The sequence below is a fragment of the Manacus vitellinus genome, unplaced genomic scaffold (assembly GCF_001715985.3).
Source record: "Manacus vitellinus isolate BGI_N305 unplaced genomic scaffold, ASM171598v3 scaffold_9_pilon, whole genome shotgun sequence".
Classification (NCBI taxonomy): domain Eukaryota; kingdom Metazoa; phylum Chordata; class Aves; order Passeriformes; family Pipridae; genus Manacus; species Manacus vitellinus.
This window is the reverse complement of record NW_021940917.1, coordinates 3,151,756-3,172,241: the sequence shown is the minus strand read 5'-3', so window position 1 is coordinate 3,172,241 and position 20,486 is coordinate 3,151,756. Positions and strand designations below refer to the sequence as shown.

General features: G+C 39.9%; 1 long non-coding RNA gene across 1 annotated transcript; it reads left to right on the top strand.

Annotated features, from left to right (window-relative positions):
• Positions 1-9,855: 9,855 nt before the first annotated feature.
• LOC108641954 lies at positions 9,856-18,474 on the top strand. Its single transcript, XR_001922350.1, has 3 exons — positions 9,856-9,916; positions 10,926-11,081; positions 18,372-18,474. It is a non-coding gene; the product is annotated as an uncharacterized LOC108641954 (long non-coding RNA).
• The last annotated feature ends 2,012 nt before the right edge of the window (positions 18,475-20,486 follow it).

Sequence of the window (20,486 nt, the reverse complement as noted above, 5' to 3'; positions counted from 1 at the left end):
AACAGGAAGAAGCAAATATAAACTTTGAGGTAGAAATAATTTCCAAATGCTGCCTGAGTTGAGAAGATATGCATGTAGATAGATGGAGGGATACACACAGAAACATCTAGCATCCAAAGGGAGGCCTAAAGTGTAGGGTTTTGGCTCATGTTCTGTGGAGCTCTGTGGGATGAAGCTATTGTTTCCCATGGCACCAGCAATACTTCCAGCCTGCTCTTGTTAATGTAGTAAAATTGGAGGCTTAGAATGAAGAGCAGAAAATAACTAGGTGAATCTTGTTATTTATCCTGGTGTAGTATTCTTATTGTGGTCACTAAAAACCTACCTTTAAATTTTGAATTTGCAGTCAGTGCTTATAGCAAAATACATTTTTTTCTAGACTTTCCTCTAGAATGTGTAGTTATTTTGTCCACTAAAGTCAATGAAGTAACAACGACCTAAGTCATCTGAGCTTTAATCCTGCCTGTGGCTGGAAGCCCAGTGTTTCCCTCCCATGCTTTGCAGTAGCAGAAGAAAACACATTAGACAGAAGTCACACTTCTGTTTTGAATCAGAGACCATTTCTTTGTTTTCCTTTGGTGTTTGGTTTTTTCCAATTATTAGTGTATTTCTGAATTAGTCAACACCTACCAAAGGTGATATTCCATCTAAAATGATAACTGAATATCAGAAGATCATTTGGGCTGTGCCTATATTGATAAGTAGGGTAACACAGTAGGAGCGGATCTATAAGACAGAACATTTGATGCTGAGGACTGGGTATTCCACAATATATTAATGTCAGATTGATTCTGGTCTGACCTGTAAACAGAAGACTCATTGGCTGGAGCACTCCAGGGGCATATCTTCTGGGTTAGAATTACCTGCAGGTAATCCAGATAATATGCTTCAAGGCCTCTCTGCAGCATGGTAAGTGGGAAAAGTCAGGAGGTTTGCTTCAAAGTTTTGCTTCTCAACTCACCTAAAATTCAGTGTAGAAAGATGGTTTACCTCTCTCTCCGAAAGACAGGCCATCAGTTTTTCATACTGCAGTAAGTGCAGTCTGGGAATGGTCTTGCAAGTTCTTCCCTTGTTAAAAGTCTTCCTACTGGATTATAGGTAAACTTGCTTGCAAAAGAATTGTTTCTGAGCTGAATTAAAGATACCTGCTGTATAGCATTGTCTATGGTATTGTTATGGCACTCTACTGAGGCTTGCCAGAGAACAGCTGTTTTCTATTTTTGATGTGTAGTGAAAAGGAGACAGATAAGGCAGAAAAACTCAGAGGGGGCAGTAACAGCTTAGAATTTGTGCTCTCTTCTTCAGGCAAGGTGCCTGATTCACAGAACTTGAAATTGGACCTAGGCAAGCTCCCAGAGGCAATACAGACACAAATGCTAAAGTGATTTGAATTCTCAAAGAACTGACAAATACTTTTTTACCTGGAGAGGAAATTACTGAGATACAAGACTCACTACTGAAGTTTTAAACCTATTGAGTTATATATACAAAATCTCATTTTTGATGTGCCCAAATGACCAAGGTCACTTTATTTTTCACAAAGCAATAACTCCACAAATCAGAGGACAGAAAAAAGAGATTGATTTGAAATCATTAAAGCAACTAATCAGTATGCTTATTTGATAATAATGCTTCCTGGAATAAGTCTGAAACCACTGTTAGCATCAGTGTCACAGCTGGGGAAAGCATTTTCCGGAGGGTAGCCGGAGGTGGCCCTGACAGCTGCTCTGAATTGTCATGTTGCACATTCCATGGTTTAAACAGTAATTTATTTTGCAATCCCTACATCATCAATTCTGGGATGTTTGTCCATAATGTTTAATGTTTAGAGAGGTCAATATTTAAAGAGATCTGTTTTCAGCAAATAAAACCTCTAGGTTCCCTGAAAGTTAATATGTCACACACTCTGATGGTGATACAGAGCAAGAATTGTCACCGACAAAGTGCCAGTGCCTCTGTGAAGACAAGAAATTATGATGCCAAGTGAACCACCAGTGAGAAAGACTATTTAAGACTTCTGACGCAGTTTCTGAGTGTCTTAGTAAAGTTCACCGGAGCATAAAGGAAAGACTCCATTTATTAATCCTATTCAAGACATGCAGGGGAACAAAAAAGTGTGAATAGTACAAAACAGCTACATAGGATTTGCCAACGTGAGGACATGAACGTCCCTGCTGCTCTACCCTCTTCTGCAAGCCAGCGCGGGAAAAAACAGGCATGTGTTTTGGCAGACTGTGCAATGCACTGTTCCTCTCAGTAATGCCTGTAAGAGTTTCCACAATATTTTCCTGTAGGATCTCTGCCTTGAAGTAGCATCGTCATGCTTGGCATCGAGGTTCACAAATTGATGCTGGCACAACCCAAGTAGCAAATTTAAGGGTTGTGCTGCCTACAGGAGAAGATGTTGGCATTAAAAGCTGTTACTGCAGGCACTGAAATCACAGTGTACATGGCTGTATGGTATTACAAGCAAAGAAGTAAAGGGCTGGTGGAATCCTTTCACATGCTGGTGACCTGAGGTTAGCAGGCTTTGCCTCTGCTAACCCTGCTGCCTCTAGATCACCCCCTTTGCCTGACTTTCTGCTTTCTGCTGCAAAGGTCTGTGGCAGCAATGCTGGGAAGCACAGACTGCCCTCCCTCTCCTTCCACGTAGAGTTCTGAGCAAGAGGAGGACTGCTGCCTTAAACAGCAAATAAGTGAAAGACCTCTGAGCAAAATCCATAGTGATCAGAATCACAAAGATACTTTTGCACCTATTCATTGAAACTGTTACAAACACTAGTGAGAGCTTATGAATTTATACCATTCATCATATATATATATATATATACACACACACACATAAATATATACACATATATAATATTTTAATCTGACTAAGGGAAACTCACACCTACACACAAAAATAAATTCCTTCCACCAATTTGGAAATGCAGCCTTTAAATCTAAAATTACTTTGGTTGAAGCATCATGTTAAACACCTTGATGTGGTGTATTTGATTTGCATACACAAATTAAACAACAAACAGTCTTAAAATTTTAATTTTTCTCACTTTTTAGAAGATGTGACCACTTGTGTCCAGATACTCTAGGCAGTTCTGATATTTCTGGGAAAAGGGGAGATATTAAAAAAATACTGCCTCTTAATAAGGAAGGTTTGTGTTTCAAGCTGAAAAGATAACTCAATTCCTGAAAATCACATTTGATAACAGCTTTCCTAGGTTATAAGTATATACAATTTTTTGTGTGTAAAGAGAGGACAAAATACAGTTTAACACTTCTAAGTACCACTTTTAATGAAATGGAGGTTATGGTTTGTTTCCTCAACCTCACCTTTGGAAGTTAGATCCTCCATAGTCACTCAAGACATTAATAATTTCTTGTAAATAGAAAAGAGAAACAAACAAGATTTTTAAAAACTCCTGATTACTCAGGTTTCTACACTCTCTTTCTCTGCTCTCTCTGTCTCCAGACCCAAAAATGCTGTGAAGTCAAGGCAAACCGCCAAGAATTTCACACCCAGTGCTGAACTGGCATAGAGTTAAAGGTTGCTAGTTGCATTTGGATGCCAAAACATTAGCACTGCTCTCACTATTAGCTTTTACATGTCCTTTTACAAAACTAGATACTTTGCAATCTTTGCCTCTTCTATAAGCTTTCATTCCTTGCTTTTCCAAGTTTTGCTGGAGCACTAATCTTGCTGCTGGTAAGAAAGCATCTTATATACTGAAATACTCCTCTTCAGTAGCAATTATTGATGGATGTCTCTCTTCTGCAATAGGAAGCAGATGCATCAAGTGTTGCGGGCCCTGGATACCTCAGCACTATCAGCTCAATGCTGCTCAAGCCTGTTCTTTGGTCCACATTTACCAGTCAGCCAAACTGAGTCGATCCCCAAAGCCCAACTGACGGGCTGCCTCAGCCTAAGCTCCACGGGTGTATTTGGACGGGGACCGACTGCCCTTTCTTAGAGCTCCGAAACACATCCAAACTTCTACTCAGAAACTGAACATGTTAACTGCAATACTGCCCTGTCAGTGTTACCCCAAGCCTGACCCTCATTAACACTGTATGAATGCACTCATTGACTAATAACCACAATCAAAACCAAGGCTGTACTAGCTGAGATCTGTCCTTAATCCCTGGTCACAACTAATGTCTACCCTCAGAAGGTACCATACCGGTACAGTCAAAGGTCTGACCCGCAACTTGCAAGCATATTTTTGGGACATAGACTTTTATCTATCATATACTCAGACACCAACATGCAACCAATAAATCACAAACTTCACTTTAGGCTCAGAAATGTTCCCACTGAACTCAGAGGGAGTCATCATCATCATCATGGCTAGGCTTCACGTACGAATTAGAGGGAGTATTCATGTGTTAAATGCTTTGGGATCTGTCACACAAGGCTATGAGCTCCCAAATCTGCCTGAAGTCCCTTTCTTTTATGAACACATATGTGTACCAAAGCACCTGACAAAACAGCAGATTGTCACCCTTACAAATGTGATATTATGACACTTTATTCCAAGGCTCTTTCTCTGGGGAAAGCAAGGACTCTAATCACAGAAAACTTGATGTAACATTATTTTTTGATGGATGTTTAAGTGGCTGGCAGAAGCAACCAGTACAACTGAGCAGATGTCTTCTTGCACCAGGCAGAGTTAACTACAGCATGGGGGGAAAACCACTGCAGCCTATGGGGAAGTATTTAACCTCTGTTCCCCTGTGCAATTCTCAGCAACACAGTAGAAGGAACACACACTACAATTAATGATTCACATATTTATAACCCAATCCTCTTGACCTTTGTTAGCCAAAACACCTAAGTAAACCAATCTCTACACTTAAATTTCTTGTAACAACTGTGAATATGGCAAATATTTAGAAAAAAATTAGGGCTGGCAGGATATTTGTTTTGGGTTTTTACAGTAACAAAAAGCAGGAATACAGAAATGGTCAGATGAAGTTAAACAATAAGACAGGTGGTAACTGCTAAAAACAGAATGCAAAAAGCTGTTTTGCTTATGTTGCACACTTCAATTTTACAATGATAACAAATTGCTTGTTTATCTCATCCAAGAAACTGTTTCCTCATTTCATGTTACAGCAAAAAGCTGACTAGGTGAAAATGGTTGATCAGTAATTTTGAGGATTATAGCTAAATCATTGCACTGGTTTCAAGTTAATGGTCTGTAAAAGAAATCATTACTTCTGCAGCAAATCTTTGGACAGAACACAGTATTTTTACTATTTCCAATTCTTAAGATGGCAGGCACATCCTAAAGGAATATTTAAAATATATACACAATCTTTTCAATTGCTACTTCTTTTGGCTTTATCCACACATTGAAATGAAGAAAATCTGAAAGTAAATTTTATGCCTTTTAAACAAAGGCAAGATTCCTTTTCTGAGTATATCCCACTAAATCTGTGAAATCTGTGAAGCTCCTGCAGCTTGTAACTAGCATTTTGTCTTAAGGCAGCCATTTATACTTCCTATTCTGCAGTAACATGTAGCATATGGATAATTCAGGAGCCTATTTGTGTTAGACTAGCAAGGGAAGGCCATACATAGAAGCAAAGTTCCTAGGAAAAATAGTGCATCTCTTACTCTCACGAGCTCAACGCTTTGTTAGTGCCAGTGAAGAAATTTCTGCCTACTCTCAGCATGCTGATTTACAGGCCAAAAGTAAATCAGTATTCATAAGCACTGTGGATTCCTTAAGCTCCACCTATTATCTCTAGCTGCCAGATCAAAGCTTTTAACTGAGTAAACCAATTTATGCTTCTGTATTTGAGTCAAATGCGCTTGATTGTGCATAACCTACTCACAAAAAAAAGGTGCTTAATCAGCATAAATGCATGCTTTGTGTATAAGAGCCCAGCATTTCACTGGACACAGACAAAACAAAACAGAGTTTTAGCTGGGGAAAACGGCTGTTGTCCAGATCACCAGCAGTTTGGAAGGTTGTTTCTGTGTGGACACATTAGGTGCATCTGGAGCACCATAAGGCAATAACTCCTGGATGACATTGGATCCATATGGCTGCAGAAGGGGTCAGAAAGTTAATTAGAGAGGTTTTAAATGAGAATGGAAGGATGCTTGTTATTACACTCTGAAACTGTAACATATAAACACCGAGTGTGGGAGCTTGCTCAGCAACCACTCAGAAGTGAAGGGATATCACTGCGACTTCCTATGTAGACACACAATAAAGGTAAGTGTTTGTGTCCCCTCTGAGATTTTTCTTATGATGATTCATCATTGAAGACAAATAACAATTATTTGAACAAACAAACAACTCCACGCCCCTCACCTCCAACATTTTAAATAACCTACCAAAGCTTATTTTGCTCTTCCAAAATCAATTTTTGTTCTTTCCTATTGTGAACTCACTACTTCTTTTGTTTTTCATTCTCAGGACTCACAAAGTAAAGAAGTTCTTAATTTCTGAAGTGAAATAATGCAGAATTTTAGCTAATCTACAAACAAACTTTGCAGCTTCCCTCAAGCCTGCTGCTCTAGGACACAAAGATCTAGTGTTCTTCACTTTCAGGATTGAGAAGGAGAAAAGAGAAGGAAGGAAAAACTCTCTTTAATTTTACCTGTGTATTACTTGTGTATTTTCTTAAGTAGAAGGTAAACAATGTAATCTAATGGGCTACAAAACCCTTTTCTTTGACTTTAATTGGCTGGTAGAGGTGAAGTTATAATACAGGTGACCCTTCATTTGACAAATAGATAAAACAAAGTTTGAGTTAAGGCTCTTAGCAAGCCTGAGTCTCAGTGTTGTTCTCCAGTCTATCCCTGCAATGCTGTTAACTCCTGCTTTGTAACCCCAACGAACTGATTTCATTTGCGGCCTGGATTTCACCCACAGCTTGCTGAATCACTGCTTTGGGCTTTTTGGTATACTATAGAACAAATTAAAAGACATCTTATTTAAGCCCACCATAAAATCACTGCTCCAGGCCACTTAGTTTTATTAGAAATGAGCAATGCAGGATCCTCCTTTGCCCAAAGTCACAATGTCTGATTACATCCATCTCCCAGATTTTCATTAGTATTTCCATTTTGCAAAGCAAGCATAAACCTTCTCAGTTTGGCACAGATGCAAATGACCCAGCAATTGCAACCACAAATGTCCCATTACATAACTGCATATGCTTCCTATTTTAATCAGTGTGGCAAATGACTAGTTGTATAAATGTGTAACTTAAAACCTGATATGAAAACACGATAGAGACACCTTCACTTTCGAGAGGCCACTATCCTCCACCTGAATATATCACGTTCTTGTCCCAGTGACATGCTACCTACTTATCTGGTTCACCTTTTTGCTCTCCAAGAAATGTGCTGACTTGTAACATTTGTGCTCTATTGTAAAAGTAAGAGAGGACAGACTGTGAGGCCCTCAGTTGGGTGATTTGTGCAGGTGCCAGATGTTCAGGTTGCTGCATTACAGGTATCATGTATCAATCCACAGTAAACTTTAGCTATCTCCACACTCGAGTGCATGATCCTTTTGAACTGGAAGGAACTGACTTTACAGTGAAAGAATTAGCTATTTCTAAAGAAAAAAAAAGTTCATTTTGTCTACTTGTATTCCTTTATTTTCTCAGACAGATGATTTCAGGATTAAGGATTTTCCTCTATTCTCTGTGTAACACTGATAAAATAAAAAAGTCTTGTTGAGGACTATCATCCTGGATTACTCATCCCCTTAAGTTATGACAAACATACTGAATAGATGAGCATAAGGAGGAAGTGCAAATCCATCCTTTGACATATACACTAAATTAAGAATGATCAACAACTAGCGACAATCTAGAGAGACATAGCAATACCTTTGAAAAGGAAAAGCACATATATATGGGGGGAGGAATGAGTAATTTTATAAACGTTCCCTCTTTAATTTGTAAACTTATTGTTATAAAAAGTATTACTCACAGTTTCAGTTTTATTTTTATGGTTTGTCCAAGCCTAAAGCTACTTCAAGAAAGATGCTTTCCTTCTAGGAAGGAAACAGAGGCTTCTTGTTTTCTCACTTTCTCTCACTTTTGGCAGTCTCTAGTATATTAAAAATGTACAAACACAAATTCATTTGTGAATGAAGGATTCTGCCTATTTTGTTTGTCACCAGAACCACATGCATTGGTGTCCAGACTTGCAGACTGCAGTAATGATGATTACTATAATTTTTGCAGATACAGCCCTACAATTTAAAGTCTTCACCAGTTAGTAAAAATGTCAACCCAGAAACATAAATTCCAACCTAGAAATATGAGGAGAATATATACTATAAGCAACCAAATTCCAGGGGGGAAAAAAGCATACGAACTCATTGGAAGCTCCTTACAGCTTTATTTTACAAAATTCTTTAACATCAACATCAATATTTTGCAGTATAATATAGGTACAATTTTTAAAGTCCTCTGGAATTAAAATGCAGCTGCATGTGACTTTCAAAAATGGAAGTGGTATTCTAAATTAATCCCTTGAATTCCTTGAAATTCTTTATTTTCTCTGTAATGTTTCTTGACATCAGCTTTCAGTTTCATCTAATGTAGAAAAAACCCTTGTCAAAATCCTGCTGGTACTTTGGTAAGTGAGTAGGCAAGTTTAAACCATGTTATAACATTAATCCAGAACTTTCTTTTTATTTCTGTATACAAATTTAATTATTACATACTTGTTACAACATAGACAGATTCAGTTTATCTTACCTTTGTGTTGAAGATGTGTCACAATATCCTAACTTGTAAAAGCTGAAAAATGAAGAACTGCAGTCCCTGGCACCAAAAAGATCTATAAGCATTCAAGAATGTAGAATAAATAAATACCTGTCCTACCAAAGTGACTTTTGCTACCGCCTCATCTTCAGTAGTATCCTAACCTTTCTTCTTCCAACCATAAGCTAATTTAATTTGAAGCAAACACTTATATTCTTGGTCTTGCTTCCCTCATACAGCCACTTTAAAATTCTCCCCTGTCTGCTTTAAAATGCCCATATCACGCCAGACAAAGTTTTTTAGATTATCTGTTTGCCACTTTCTCTAACAAAACAAATTAACCCTTTCCACTGAAAGAACCTATGAGCTTCTGGGACACAAAGTATGTTGTAAAATTATCAAGTCACTAGAAGAATCTTTTGAAGGCAGCCATGGCTATACGTATAATTTTACAGACTGGTACAAACATATTATCTTTCCAAGTCTGTGATTAAGTACCAGGCAGCATCAAAGGTTTCCTTACGTAATTCAAAACACAGACATGGAGTTCTCTCTGGTTTCATAGTCCATACTGGTATAAAACCTGGCTATCTATTAACTTAGTGATAGCTACCTGTCTTACACGATTGTGATAAGTCCCATGGGCTTTACAGAATCCTCTATAGAGAAAAATAACAAATACTGCAAGTTAGGTGGATTATTTAAGCAAATATTTTGAAAATACCTTTACAAGGGCCAGGTGAGACGATAACCCTAGAAATTACAGGAAGTGGAAACAGAAAATATGAGTCTGGAATAGAAACCTTAAGAGGAAGAAAGAGAGCAGGTTTTACTGTCCACCAGTGTTATTATTTCCCTGTGTCCAAGATACAGTAAAGAATGGCAACAACAACAGTCAATCCATAAAAGCATGACATCATCTTGGTTACTTCTTTCTTTCAAAAAAAATTTTGCCTCAGTTGCCTGGTGGATGTCCTCATTCATCCTAATGCATTAGTTTTTATGACAGGACTTGCATTACTGTTTTATTCTAACAGAATGGGAGACAAGCAGCAGATGCTGGTTGTAATATCACCCCTAATATCAGATGTTTCTGTACTTTCTCACAGGTGTTTGTCTTCCACATGGCTGACAGCTGAATTCTGTTCAAAAAGGATGATTAAGGCTGCAATAGGTACAAAGCCAAGTTTCCTTTTGAATTCTTTTCTTCTTCCCGCTGTGCCTCATGTGGCTGGCAGAGCTTTTCCATCGTGGAACAGGGGTTGCTGGAAGTGAATTCTTCTTTAGCAGACAGGCTTTTGTTCAGTTTTGACTCCAGGCTTCCAGCCCAAACTCTTGAGCAATCTGTACTGAGAAACCTCTGTGTGTCTGTGGTAAGATTTTTTTTTAGAGTTTTCTAGTCTGAGCCAATTTGTAGTACAGAGAACCATTTTCTGAAAGACTGTGTTCTGTGCAGAGATTCTTCATTGTCAGCCTTGTGCTAGCACATTCACTGACATTTACATCACATTAGGCTTTAGATTTAAATGCAGATAAAATTGTTCTTAGGTTTATATTTCTTTACGCAGGCTAATTGTGGAACAAATCAGGGAGGCATACTGTATTCTCTTGTCTCTTAATTAATTAATCCTTCACTTATTTTTCTAGACAAATGGGTGAAAAAATGGTGTTTAAATATTAAATTTTTCTTTCTGAAAAAGGAACACGTGATTCAACAGTTTATTTTCTGTTACAATCATAATTTCATCATATGAAATCCAAGGTTACTCTGTGCTCTAAAATAGTCAGCACGTTCCTCATCTTTTTGTGGACATGCAAGGGGTCAAATAATTTTGTGGGTTTTCCTGCTTCTTTTCCACTTCTCTTGTTACCACTTCCAGAAGTCAGTATCTGCAATGTCTTCACACAAGTCTACGCTTTAGAACCAAGATTTTTTGGGTGCACTCATATCAGCATAACGTTCGTGGAACATTTTGTGTAACTGTTGAAAGAGTGTCTGCCTTTCATTTTATTAGTGACAATGGTAGACAACTGCTCCTGTTTGTTAGTTAATAGTTATCATCGCTTCTCATCCAAGTTCAAAGCATTTCTAGCCAGCCTTCACCTAACAGCTGCTTTTGTTGAATGTTTTGATGAATCGTATAAAATTGTGTGTGACTTTTGCTGCAATATGCACTTTACAGATCCTTTGCTGCTTTTCCAGCTAAAAAGAGAGGAGTGAGGACTACAAAGAGTTTCCATATTTCTTAATCTAACTGTAAGTCCCAAAATGCACATTCATGTCTCTTCCACAGAATGGCAAGGAAATTTTACAACAGCTACAAGCTCCTGGGTAGCAGGTTTGTTGTTATCATTTTCAATTCCACCTAAGATGTTGGCTTTCTTCCTTAAACTTGTTTTTTCCATCATTATCCCACTTCAAGAAATCCATCTGCCTCTGACTCTCCCTCTCCACACTGCTACTTGGTTTTTTTATTCTGAAATTGTTTAATGGGTGACCTTTGCCTAGACTTAATCTGTTACGAATTGCCACATCCAGACTTGGACTCCCATTTTTAAATACCTTGACAATATATTGCTTTTCCAGATGCTTCTATTTTCTGTAAGAATACATGAATGTATCAATATGTCAAATATCTTAAAAGCACCAAAGCATACCGAACAAGCGAGAAAAGCCACAAAATGGAACTCCAGCTGATTCATGGTGAACCTGATTATTTGCTTCTCAAGTTATTAACAACACCATTCCTGTGTTGGCTATGACTAAGATGAAATGTAGCAACTCCATTTGGTTTATAATACTGAGGATACAAAAGATAATAATGCTTACCTGGTATCTTTTAAGCTTTTGATATCTTGTGTTCTTTTATCCAAGATTAAGACAGATGTTTTTTGAATCAACAGGCTGCTCTGGGGTATCAGACAGTGTTCCAGGTGGATATCTTTATTCATTTACATGAACTTCTGTGTTGCTTCCCTTGGGGAAATATAAAGAGTCACATATTTATAAGACCCCATAATGCTAAAGGCCTTATCTGTTCAATTGACTGATGCTTATAATTACAGCATGACAGAAGGTAACAGACCAACATATTCATTTTTAGTGCATAATTACACCCTGAGCAAGAATAGTTGGAATTACTATGAATGGGGAAGAACCATTCAGTTACATTATAGAAAAGTAAAATAGAATGGTTTCAGTTGGAAGGGATATTGAGAATACTCTAGTTCTACTTTTCCTGTCATGCAAAGGAAAACTTTCTACTAGGGCCAGGTTTCTCAAAGGCCCCATCCAACCTGGCCTCAAACACTTGCAGGGATGGGGCATCCACAGCTTCTCCAGGAAATCTGTTTCAGTGTCTCACCACCCTCACAGTAAAGAATTTCTTCCCAATAGCCAATCTAAACACATCCCTTTCATTCAAAGTCATTTCCCCTTGTCCTATCACTACATGTTATCTTTAAAAGTCCCCCTCCAGCTCTCTTGTAGGGCCCCCTTTTGGTACTGGAAGGCCATTAGAAAAATCTTTTCTGAGCCTTTTCTTCTCCAGGCTGAACAATCCTAATGCTTTCAGTCTGCTGTCACAGGAGAGGGCTCTATTTCTCTGATCATTTTTGTGGACTCCCTCTGGACCTCTGCTGAGGATCCCGGAGCTGGATGAGCACTCCAGGTGGGGTCTCAGGGACAGAAGGGGGTAGAGGGACAGAATCACATCCCCTGACCTGCTGGCCACACAGCTTTTGATGCAGCCCAGGATGGGGTTTGATTTTCTGGGCTGTGAGTGCCCACTGTCCACTCATGTCCAGCTTCTCATCTACCAACAACCCCAATTCTTTCACACTAGGGCTGTTCTTGATCCATTCTCTGCCCAGACTGTACTTCTGCTCAGGACTGCCGAGACCCAGGTGCAGGATGTTGTACTTGACCTTGTTGAACTTCATGAGGTTCACTCAGACCCACCTCTCAGGCCTATCCAGGTCCCTCCAGCATCATCCCTTCCCTCCAGCATGTTGATGGCACCACAAGCCTTGTGTCATCAGTGAACTTGCTGAGGGTGCACTCCATCCCACTGCCCATGTCACTGACAAAGATATTTAGCAGCACCAGTCCCAGGGTTCCCTGAGGAAGCCTCTCATCAATGGTCTCCACTTGGACATGGAGCTGCTGCAACTCTCTGAGTGTGAGCTTCCAGTTTTTTCCATATCCATGGAGTGGTCCAGATGTCAACTCCGTGTCTCTGGTTTAGAGACAAGGATGTTGCGTGGGACAGTGTCAAATGCCTTGCACAAGTCCAGGTAGCTGAGGTCAGTCACTCTTTCTTCATCCACAGTCTCTGTAATCCTGTAATAGAAGGCCACCAAATTTGTCAGGCATGATTTGTCATCAGTGAAGCCTGTCACCAATCACCTCGGTATTTTCTGTGAGCCTTAGTGTAGTTTCCAGGAGGATCAGCTCCGTGGTTTTGCCAGGCACTGAGTGGCCTGTAGTTCCCTGGACCTTTCTTACTTCCCTTCCTTAGTTTCCTTTTTTAAAACAGGGGTTATATTTCCCCTTTTCCAGTCAGTGGGAACTTAACTGGACTGCCATGACTTCTCAAATATGATGGATAGTGGCTTAGCTACTTCCTTCATCAATTCTCTCAGGACCCAAATAAGCATCTGATTGGGTCCCACAGATTTATGCACCTTGAGGTTCCTTAGATATTCTTGATCTTCTCCTACAGTGTGCCTCTTCATTCTCCCAATCCCTGCCTTTACATTCTACAATTTGGGTGGTGTGATTGGAGAATTTACTGGTGAAGAAAGAGGCAAAAAAGTCATTGAGTACCATAGCCTTCTCCATCTCCTTGCTAACTAGGTCTACTCTTTCCTTCTGGAGATGGCTCTCATTTTCTCTAGTCTTCCTATTATCACTAGTGTACCTATAGAGGCTTTTTTTGTTGCCCTTGATGTCCCTGGAGAGATTTAATTCTGTCAGGGATTTAGTTTTCCTAATCTAATCCCTGGATACCTGGACAATTCATCTGTATTATTCCCAGGCTACCTGTCCTTGCTCCAGTTGTCTGTAGGCTTCCTTTTAGTGTTTGAATTTATCTGGGAGCTCCATGTTCATCCATGCAGGCCTCCTGACATTTTTGCCTGATATCCTCTTCTTTGGAATGCATCATTCCTGAGTCTGAAGGAGGTGAATCTTGAATATTAGCCAGTTTTTCTGGACCCTTCTTCCTTCCAGGGCTTTAACCCATGGCACTCTAACAAGCAGGTCTCTGAAGAGGCCAAGCCAGCTCTCCTGAAGTCCAGGGCAGTGAGCTTGCTGTGCTCCCTCCTTGCTGCCCTAAGGATCTCAAATTCCACAATTTCATGGTCACTGCAGCCAAGGCTGTCCCTGAGCTTCACGTCCCCCACCAGCCCCTCCTTGTTGGTGAGAACAAGGTCCAGCACAGCAACTCTCCTTGCTGGCTTCTCTATCACTTGGAGAAGAAAATTATCATGAAAGCACTCCAGGAACCTCACGGGTTGCTTAATTCCCGGCTGTGTTGTCCTTCCAACAGATATTGGGGTGGTTGAAGTTCCCCATGAGGTGCAGGGCTTGTGATCACAAGGTCACTCCTATCTGTCTATAGATGACTCATGTCACCTGTCCCTCCCCTCCCTTGAATCCTGACCCACAAGCTCTCAGTCAGCTCCTCATCCATCCCCAGGCAGAGCTCCATGCACTCCAGTTGGTAATTGACATAGAAGGTGACACCTCCTCCTCGTCTCCCCTGCCTGTTTTATTAAAGAGGAATATATAAAATACATAGAATTATTTTTTCATGACCATGTTCTTGGCCTTTAAAACATTATTAGGAAGCAAGAATATTGTTTAAAATGCTTTGAAACAGTTTCTGTAGAGAGCGATGTATTTTATTAAACCAACTACATATAAGTGTAAAGATAGTAAGTGTTGTCATGGTTTAACCCCAAGTGGCCACTCAGCCCCCTGCAGCCGCTTGTTTCCTCCCACCAAATGCGATAAGGGAGAGAATTGGAAGGGTAAAAGCGAGAAAACTTGTGGCTTGAGGTACAGGCAGTCTAATAGGCAAAGCAAAAGCCACACATGCAAGCAAAGCAAAACAAGGAAATAATTCACTCCTTCCCATGGGCAGGCAGGTGTTCAGCCAGCTCCAGGAAAGCCAAGCTTCATCATGGACAAGGGTGACTTGGGACTACAAATGCTATCTCTCCAAATATCCCTCTCTTCCTTCTTCATCCCCCAGCTTTATAAGCTGAGCATGACGTCATATAGTACGGAATACCCCTTGGGTCAGCTGGGGTCGGCTGTTCTGGCTGTGTCCCCTTCCCAGCTCCTTGTGCGCCCCCAGTCCACTTGCTGCTGGGGTGGAGTGAAGAGCAGAAAAGGCCTTGGCTTTGCATAAGTACTGCTCAGCAGAAAGGAAAACATTCCTGAATTATCAACACAGTTTCCAGGACAAGTCCCAAACCCATCCCCATACTAGATACTGTGAAGAAAATTAACTCCATCACAGCCCAAATCAGCATGGATGTTTTATAGCATATTGTAAATACCATAAATCTAAGTGAATAAAAGTGCACATATGAAAGAACAAGTCTTTCTTTAACTAGGTAAAGTGTAACAGGATTATCAAAATTCAGCCATGACTTCAGAAAAAAAAAATAAACCAAAACAAAAGGTAAGCCACTGGGAAGAATGCTTTCAGAAGGATGTCAGGAATCTTCAGATTCTTCATGTAAAATCTGGCCAGGACATCCTTTGATTTTCCTATCTACTTTAGTGCAGTCAGCCTTTCATTGTCTGTTTCTTCCTGGGGTTTTTCATCCCTCCCCGATCTCTCCTCTTCACAAAGTCCACTGAAGTCCAGTGTGTTTTTTAGACAGAAAACAAACAGGAACTGGTCTTTCACATACCCTGAGCACTCTAAGTCCTAATGAAACTGAAACCATTGGGATGGTCCTACTGTCTCACCCCAGCACTGTATGCTGTGTAACAGGGCTGATGAAGGCACCTGTCTCTGGAGACGATTGGGAGCTGTTGATGTTAACCAAAGATGAGATTGCTGAGAGCAGGTTACATTTGCCATGGATGTCAGAACACAGAATACAGAAATATCAGACATTTCCCATGGAGTAACATTTCTTCATTTCCTATGGAGCAGCTTTTGCAGCTCCCCGCTCAGAAGTGCTTGTAAGCCTCACTGCTGGAGAGTCCTGGAATCTGAAGTGTGGCTTCCCTGCTGAACTGTAAGCCTAACCAATGGGGAAGCCTTGGGTATTGTAGCTCATTCAGTTGAGCTATGTCAACATAATGTAAGGCTGAGATTGCCACTATTTTACTTTAAACTTTTTTAGCTTTCTGATGTCCATTTATCACTGAATTGAAAGAGTTCATTTTAAAGTAAGAAAAACCTAGGCACAGAATATACTTTAACCAAAAACTGAGAAGAGCAAAGGAAAGGGGTAATGATTTTAAACTGAAAGAGGGTAGGTTTAGACTGTAAATAAGAAAGAAGATTTTTACAATGAAGGCGGTGAAACACTGGCATAGGTTGCCTAGAGAACTGGGAGGTGCCCCATCTCTGGAAACACTCAAGGTCAGGTTGGACAGGGCTCCGAGCAACCTGATTTAGTTGAATATGTCCCTGCTTAATGCCAGGGGGTGGACTAAATGACCTTTAAAGTTGCCATTCAGGCCAAACCGTTCTATGACTCTATGGTTCTATGAAAGTTGTGGTGACCAAGCGCTCCCTCTTGTGTGTTACAGGAAGAGCAGAAGGTCCATGCCTGCGTAAGTCTTGTCTCGGGCAGTGCAACGCGGGCAGCCCCCCTGAATTAAAAAAAAAAAGGAAAAGACTTCTTATCTGTCTGACCCTCTTACTTACAAATATATTTTAAAAAGACGTTGAAGATCAAAGGACTGTGTTTTCATGAATATAGATTCACAAATTCTTCTCGTCAGTAAGACTTAGAACTGACTCCACAAGAGTGCATGTGGGGTCTTTCAGATGGTAGCTAGGGTCACAACTTTCCCAATAATCTCCCTTCTGATTCCATGATGGCCAACTCCCTGTACTGCAGCAGCTCTCAGTCTGTTTCTCTGTGAAGCTGTAAATGTGGAAGTACAGTAAATACTTAATTTTGGGTGCACCTAAATTTGGGGTTCATCTAGAACTTTTACTGGAATGTGTTATTTTTTTGGTGTGTACTGTTTGGATGTGTTTTGGCTTTTATGTAATCAATTAATATGAGCATAGACAGTAGCACGCTGACTTTTTAGACTCAAACAAGCTCATTTCTTGTTCACTGCAGTTTTGAAAACAGGAGAACAGAGGTTAGAAAATGCACTGAACCTTCAAAAAAAGGATAAATTCAAGCAGTTTTCAGGTCTGGTGATTTTTTCCTCCACAGCATGACTTTGCACAAATCACACTGAAACTGTGTGACGAAACTGTGTCAGTATACTTGACTGCCACTCAGTGTTTTTTGCAGGTGCCAGAGTTGTTCAAGGCTGCTTCTGAAAGTACGAAGGAAAGTGAAAAAAAGATTAATTTGTATTATATCCTGTATTATATCCTGGCTTATTTTAGTAATTTTAACCTATCCAAAATTGAGAACTGTACCAGTAAGTAAAGAGGAATTAAAATCTTGATACCGTGACAGAACAAGGTTTATTATTTATATAAAATCTGTCAAAACAAGCCCAAAGCAAAGATGTTTAAAACTGAGATACTTAAAATGGTGAAGCTATGCCATGAAAGGTAGGTTGAGTAGCAAGATAAAGCCTATTGTGGAATGAACTCTAAGTGAGAATTAAATTAAAATAGTAAAGTGTATTTTTTAACTACTGCACACAGCCAGATTTATGGAAATATACGAGGACCACATTGACTAATGAATTTTATGAAAACACCTTTCAAAACTTCTAGTATGGAGGACTGCATATTAAAGGATTGTAAAGGTGAAGAACAGCTTTTTCTGTTTTACTACTCAAATAACAGGAAATGTTATTTGAGTCATAAGATCTCATTTTCTCTGCTTGAAATTGCATCCATATCTACAACCTCTAATATGAGCAAAAGGTCTCTAACTACCTCAGGAGAAAAGATCTGAAACTTGACTCAGCTACTGAGCTGAGAAGAAGAAACACAGACATCTGAATTCATTCTACTTTGGAAGTTTCTTCGGTCTTTCTGCAGTTGCTTCCACCTGTTTCTGAAAAACTGAAACAATAAAACGAATGTTTGTTTTCTTCTAGTCTTTGACTGAGAACTATGTTTTAACTTTACACTTAAGGTAAAAAAGATCATTAATAAAATATATCTCTGCATGCAAGTTTTGGGAAAGTTGGAATATAGAATTCTACTTGCAAATATTCTGTCATAATAGAGAAAAATATCATAAAGGTTTTTCTCAGGCAAGAACCACACTGAGAGCATGGGAAACAGAGCATAGTTAAACAGATAGTCCAGTTGGAAAGAAAAACTCTTCATATGACTCCCTCTAAAATATATTTATTGAACTTATTTTGGGTTTAATATTAAAATATTATTTGTGCAGTAAGATGATAAAGAAAATGTGATTTTTTTATTTTTTTTTTATTTCACAAACAGAATGGTCATACATGGAGACAGAACAATGAAAACTGGGAAGAATCTGGGAACAGCAACAGCAGAACCAGCAACCTAATCCTTTTTTTTTTAATTCCTTGTAAGGATTAGAAATTATTAATCAGCTAACTCAGTGAAAACTGTAATGAAATCAACAAGTACAAAGGTATATGTGATGTTCTAAAACAGAAAAGCTCAGCTCTTTAGTGTTTCAAACTAAAGCACAGCTCCATGTACTGTTTAGGGAATTGGGTATTGCTGTGACTAGGGTGTGCAAGGAATAAATAAATCAAGCCAGTTTCAAGCTGCAAAAGAAGTACTGAAGTTTCCTAAGCAGTTCAGGTTGCTAATAGCTAGTTCTCAATTACTATCATGATCACTACATATACAAAACCATTAGTCCTTAAAAAATCTATCCCAGATGAGCTGCAAGAACACAATGCAGTGGAGTTGATGCCATGCAGTGAGTGCCGACGGCTCCATCCTTGGTGGTCCTTGGTCACAAGGATAACCAGGCTCGAGAGCTTCTTGCAGGTAGTTGCTTTCTTCACTCAGTTTATGTTTTATACTCTCTGAGCCCAGCCCAAAAGAAAAGGAAGTGATCTCATTTGTTCTTGCTGACTTATTTTGGGAGTTGGGATGTCTGGGTTTTTGCTTATTTTACAGGTGTCACCAGACACCTTTCTTGCCTGCTCTGCATCTTTCTCCTTCTGTTTTTTGTTTGGTGACAGGTTTCCAATTGTAATTTCTTAGGTAAGCTTCATTTTGCTCATTTAATGAGGCTTTAAAATAGCTGGAAAGAAAGAACTAGGAAACTGTGAGCTGTACAGGATTGTTTCACTTGCTGTCAAAAATCACAGATCGAGTCTTCCTGAAACATATTTCTTGCCATATGAAGAAGAAGGTGATTAGGTGACACAGGTTCTATGAGCCTGTAGTCATTGATTTAAGTAAAATGGCTGGAACTGCATCGTATGGCCTAGATATAATCTGCTTTTGAGCTGTGTCAGCTATCAGCCAACACTTAAACGCAATCTAAAATAAAACAGTGTGTTTAAATGAAAGCAGCAAACATCTGAGGATTAACTGTAGATGGAAAATCTCTGCTTCAGAGGTGGGGTGGGTCCTTGGTAAAGCATCTCCCATCTCACTTTAATCCACACCTGCATATCTATCCAAGTCCTCAACATATGAATTTTGGTTACCTCTGTCCTGTGAAATCCACAGTCCTCACACTGACGCCCAGGCTTCTTATGCAGTGCTGAGGGTGAAAATCACAGATTTAACAAGCTTACATGAGACTCCTTTTCCAGGGGAGCAAAATGGGACTCCAGATCTACTCCAGATTACAAGATCATGCTCCTGCCTGGGAGATTGGACCCAAATTTTCCTTTTCCAAGTCCATCTCATTTGCCACAGAACTTAACATTAATATAATAAGAATGGGGGTTATTTTTGTGTTATTCCTGTGAATCTGTAAACTGGGAAAGGCTGAGAAAGTTGGGGCTGTCCAGTCTGGAAAAGTGAAGGTTGTGTGGAGATCTTCCAGCATCTGAAGGGGGCTTACAGGGAAGCTAGAGAGGGACCATGCATCAGGAATTGTAGTGACAGTACAAGTTATAAAGGGTACAAATTGAAAGAGGGGAAATTTAGTTTAGATATTAGGGAGAAATTTTCTACTGTGAGGTGGTGAGACACTGGAACAGGTTGCCCAGGAGGCTGCGGATACCCCAACCCTGGCAGTGTTCAAGGCCAGGTTGGACAAGGCCTTGAGCAACCTTGCCTAGTGGGAGGTGTCTCTGCCCATGGCAGCGGGCGTTGAGACTAGATGATCTTTAAGATTCTTTCCAATGCCTTAACATTCTATTATTCTATGATTCTATTTACTGGATTAGAACTTGAAAGCCGATACTGCTGAAGACAGTGTGTGCACTTTGACGGCTGCTTTATCTCTCTGGAGCACTGAACGTTTCAGGATCTGCGAAGCAGAACTCTCCAAATCCCTCCCTCTGTGTACTCCGCTTCTCGGAGGGCACCGAGAAGCTTTTCGCCGCCGCTCGGAGCCCACGATTCCCAGCTTTAGGTCGCTCCAGGTGGGACCCTCGGAACAACTTAACC